This window comes from Triticum dicoccoides, chromosome 4B, assembly GCF_002162155.2.
Source record: "Triticum dicoccoides isolate Atlit2015 ecotype Zavitan chromosome 4B, WEW_v2.0, whole genome shotgun sequence".
In the NCBI taxonomy this organism is placed as follows: domain Eukaryota; kingdom Viridiplantae; phylum Streptophyta; class Magnoliopsida; order Poales; family Poaceae; genus Triticum; species Triticum dicoccoides.
The window spans coordinates 105,249,094-105,254,842 of NC_041387.1; positions in this window are offsets into that span (position 1 = coordinate 105,249,094).

The following is a 5,749-nucleotide window of genomic DNA, read 5'->3' on the forward strand; positions in this document are numbered from 1 at the left end:
ATTAAAAAAATACCTTCATGCTCATGAGTCCTTGCAAACAATATGTACACCAGCAAGAATTCCTCATACACATGATTGTGATGCATATACTTACCTTGTGGTCTTGAGTTGGCTTAGGATGGAAGGAACCTGCGTAAACAAGGTTAGACAACACAGATACACCTACTAGCCAGAGCAAACAGAAGAAACCACAAGAATACCAAGACTGGGATGACATGTAAAGAGTGAGTACTAAGTACCACATTGGATTAGACATGTCCCCAAAGGTAAAGATATGCAATGAATTTAAATGATTTCTTTCCCTTAGATGTCTTGCTCCCCCTGAATCTAGCATGGGATACTGGGAGAAGATAGGGAACAGAAAATCAAAGCTGAAAGAAAAAAATGAACAGAGCTAATGCAAATAAGCACATAAGAACATGTCTTTTCCCCTCAAGAAGACATGTGGCATCTCTCCTCTTGAACACCAAGCATCTGGGATCCTTGAGGATTACTCTCTTCTTGAGTATTCTCTCCCCCTGGAGATCTCTCTCTCCCCCCGTGGAAGTGATAATCTCTCTCTCCCTTTGGAAGTGATAAGCTTTGATGTGATCTCTCTCTCCCCCTTTGACATCAATTTCCAAGAAGGGCCTTCTGGAATTTGTCGTGAATGGGTTTGGTCCTTGAGTCACAGCACAAAGCACTGATAAAAATGTGATGCTTGTAGAGGACAAGATTCATTGAGTGGAGCTGGAACAAAAGATAAAGAGGAATAAGTGGCAAAATGTTTTTTCTGTTGTGAAGTCGGTGGCACCGAGTGGTATGCTTCGGTTGCACCGAAAGGATTCGGTGGGACCGAAAACAACAAATCGGTGAAACCGAGTTCATCGCAGAGAAAACATTTGTCACCTCAGCTCACTAGACTAGTAAGATCTCACAAGGATTTGCAAGGAATTAACTGAATAATTTGCAATGAATTGGATGCAGGAAATGCAGAGCAAACAGAAAAGGAAGAAATATAGATGAAGTTTTTTTAAATGGGGAAATAAACATGCATGAGACAAATGCAAGAGCACAAAACAAAAAAAAGGACACGAGAGAACTTCATCTAGAATTGGTCGGCGACAGATTCACCTATATTAGAGTATATTGACTTAGGAGTCAAGTGAGATCACTTGATCATAGGTCATACTCATCGTTTAAGCTCAAAATGGGGTTACCATTTTTCTTTTAAGCATCTTGATGTACTCACATCTTGTCGAGTTGCTTTAGCTCATGACTCGGAGTAAAGCTTCTCTAAGATGGAATAACATACCTCGGGTGGTGGTGTTGATCATGTAATTTGAACTTGCGTGGGTTGCTCAAGGTTGATGTAGTTCATCAAGAGTTGGGAGCACCACTTGGAATTTGAGTTAATCTTCCTACATGGGTTAGTTCTTGTAAGGAAGATCACTTGTGTATCCAAAAATGACAATCATGAAACTCAACATAGAATTTGTGAAAGGTTATGTTTGAATGATTCCATGCGTCCTTGTCTTCAACCACCATAGTGTAGAGACTTGGTGATGTAGAGATTGCTCAAGATGTGAGAAGGTTACAATCTCATGGAATTTGATTCAACCAAGTACCTACATGGGTTAGATAACATGCAAGATGCAAATATATCCAAGACATAAGATTTTCATCATAAGAGAAATATCAAGGATTAGTCATAAGCTCATGTCTTGCATGTATCCAATGAAGTTTCTACTCCAGGTTTGAAGCATCAATGATGTTCAATTCTCCTCTTAACCTGCAAAACACTTTCTCATCAATAGGTTTAGTGAAAATATCTGCTAATTGCTTTTCGGTGCGAACATGCTTAAGATTAATGTCACCCTTAGCAACATGATATCGAATGAAATGATGACGAACTTCAATATGCTTAGTTCGAGAATGTTGCACGGGATTATGAGCAATTTTGATATCACTTTCATTGTCACAAAGTAATGGAACATGTTTCACATATATCCCATAATCTTTAAGAGTTTGGGTCATCCAAAGTAATTGAGCACAACATGAACCAGCGGCAATGTATTCCGCTTTGGCGGTGGATAAGGATACCGAGTCTTGTTTCTTGGAGGACCAAGACACAAGAGATCTACCAAGGAATTGACAAGTACCCGAAGTGGACTTTCTATCAACCTTGTCTCCGGCATAGTCCGAGTCGGAGTAGCCAACAAGATCGAAAGAGGCCCTCTTAGGATACCAAATGCCAAAATTTGGTGTATGAATTAAGTATCTCACTATCCTTTTCATGGCCTTAAGATGACATTCTTTAGGAGCAGCTTGATATCGTGCACACATGCACACACTTAGCATAATATCGGGACGTGAAGCACATAGGTATAACAATGAACCAATCATAGAGCGATAAACCTTTTGATCAACTAGTTCACCATCTTTGGTCAAATCAAGATGTCCACTAGTAGGCATGGGTGTAGACATACCTTTGCATTCTTGCATATTGAACTTCTTGAATAAGTCCTTAGTGTACTTCATTTGAGAGACAAAAGTACCTTCCTTAGTTTGCTTGATTTGCAACCCAAGAAAGAATTTGAGTTCACTCATCATAGATATTTCAAACTTCTCCGACATTAGCTTTCCAAACTTCTCACTAAAATGAGGGTTAGTTGATACAAATATAATATCATCAACATAAATTTGGCATACAAATAATTCTCCATTAACCCTTTTAGTAAAAAGTGTAGAATCAATTTTCCCAATTTCAAAGCCTTTTTCAATAAGGAACTTAGTTAAGCATGTACCAAGCTCTAGGAGCTTGTTTAAGACCATAAAGAGCTTTGCGAAGTTTATAGACATGATTGGGTTTCTTAGGATTGACAAAGCCGGGAGGTTGTTTAACATAAACTTCCTCCTCTATTTCACCATTTAGAAAAGCACTTTTAATGTCCATTTGGTACAAGGTGATATCATGGTGATTAGCATAGGCAAGTAAGATGCGAATGGACTCAAGTCTAGCAACGGGAGCATAATCTTACCATAGTCCATACCTTCGACTTGTGTGTAGCCTTGGGCAACGAGACGTGCTTTGTCGCGAACTACTTGTCCATCTTCATCTTGCTTGTTGCGAAACACCCATTTGGTACCGATGATGTTGTGATTGTTCTCGGGCTTCTCAACCAATGTCCAAACTTGGTTTCTCTCAAAGTTGTGTAGCTCTTCATGCATAGCATTTGTCCAATCCGGATCTTCCAATGCTTCTTCGACCTTCATAGGTTCAATGCTAGAGATGAATGAATAGTTTTCACAAAAGTTAGCTAAACGAGTTTTAGAGCGAGCGAGTGATTCTCCCGGTTTGGATATCATTGTAGATTTGCTCGACGGGATGGTCTTTAGCAATTCTTGCTCGAACTCGTGAAAGCTTTTGCTTGGGTCTTGGTTGAACATCTTCTTCATCTTGTTCTTCTTCTTCTTGGCCTTCTTCATTATTGGCGTTTTCGTTCTCTTGTCGTGGTGGAGAAGGAGGTTATTGACGTTCTTGATGTACTTCCTCGTTTTCTTCATCTTGGTGTGTCCCACTTGTGGATGCTTCTATATCAACTCTTGGTTCACCTTGTCGTGATGTGGAAGCTTCCACTTGGACGGACGAGGTACTCTCCTTCACCTCCGTTGGACGAATCATGCCAATACATAAGTCTTGGATTGCTTCCGAGGGGTCTTTGTCTCCTACATCAATTGGCAATTGCTCTGCTTGCGAGTCGTTAGATTCATCAAACTTCACATCTACCGTTTCTTCAACCTTTCGGGTGAAATTGTTGTAGACACGGTATGTGTGAGAGTTTGAGCCATAACCAAGTAGGAATCCTTCATGAGACTTAGGAGCAAATTTAGAATGACAATGCTTATCAAGAACGTAGCACTTTGAGCCGAACACTCGAAAGTATCCAACTTGGGGTTTGTTACCGGTGAGAAGCTCGTATGCCGTCTTGCCGAGTACCTTGTGAATATACAAGTGATTTGTTGCATGACAAGCTGTCTCAACCGCTTCTGCCCAAAAGTGCTTCGGCGTCTTGTACTCATCAAGCATTGTTCTCGCCATTTCGATGAGCATCTGGTTTTTCCTCTCAACAACTCCATTTTGTTGAGGTGTGTACGTAGCCGAGAACTCATGTGAAATCCCTTCTTCATCAAGAAAGGTGTCCACATTTGCGTTCTTGAACTCCGTTCCGTTGTCGCTGCGAACCTTCTTGATCTTCACTTCAAACTGATTTTGAGCCTTCCTGGCGAAGTTTTTGAAGATCTTTTGGACCTACAATTTGTCATCGAGAAAGAACACCCACGTAAATCTTGAAAAATCATCAACTATAACTAGACCAAAAGAATTTCCACCGAGACTTTTGTAAGCATTGGGACCAAAGAGATCCATGTGAAGTATCTCAGGTGGCCTCCTTGTGGTCATGATGTTCTTCACGGGATGCCTTCCTCCAACCTGTTTACCTGCTTGACAAGCACTGCAAAGTCTATCCTTATCAAATATGACATCGTTAACACCAAGGATATGGTTCCCTTTAATAAGCTTGTCAAGGTTTCTCATGCCAATGTGACCTAGTCATCTATGCCATAACCAACCTTTAGAGAATTTAGCAATGAAGCAAGTTCTAGGTTGAGCCTTTTTAGTGAAATCAACAATGTAAATATCACCTCTACGTATGCTCGTAAAGACCATTTTATGATTGTCTCTACAAAACACTTGGCAATCTACTTCAGTAAATAGGACATTGAAACCGAAATCAACAAGTCTAGATATTGAAAGTAAGTTGTATCCAAGAGATTCAACGAGCATAACATTTTGAATGGAGCTATCATGTGAGATGGCTACCTTACCAAGGCCAGCCACCTTACCCGTTGAGTTGTCACCGAAAGTGACATACTTCCAAGGACCATCATTTTCAGCAAGCTCACGAAACATGTCTTTATCTCCGGTCATGTGATCGGTACATCCACTGTCAAGAACCCATTCCTTTCCTCCTGCATATATCTCCGAAGATTTGCCAAAAGACCAAAGTGTCTCATTGCATCATCAAGATCAAAGTCATCATCATCATCCTCATCATAATATCCATGTTCAACATCGTCATGTGGTGGATCAATTCCTAATGAGAGTGATTCATCAGTATGAGTTTGACAATAATCTCCTCTATGCATTCTAGTAGCTTCGGAAATGATATCGCTAATAATTCCAATATTTCCTTTGGCACGTATAAGATTTGTAAGTTCAAATAGACAATTACCAAACATAGGATCATTGGAATTCATCTTAGTCAAGGCAATAGACTTATGAAGAATTTCATCCAGATTTTTCAAAGAATAATCAGGAAATCGTTCCTCAAGAAATTTCCATATAGTGTAGGCACACTCAAGAGTAGGCAGTTTTCCAATCAAGTTTCTAGGCAAACCTCTAGTGATAAGATTAACAGTTCTAACATTCCTAATCATGTCAATAGACTCATCAAGGGTAGGATGCATAGGGTCAACATGAGGTGCACAAGGACTAGCGATGTACCTGGTCAAATGATATTGATTGAAAATTACAAGCATCTCATTTTTCCATTCATGAAAATACTCTCCATCAAGTATAGGAACTCTATGTCTAAGACTCCCTAAAGTAGACTCATCCATCTTCCTCCAATGGTGATTAAACCAAAGCAATGGAGACCAATGCTCTGATACCACTTGTAGGACCTTGAGAAGAAGTAAGTAAGTCTAG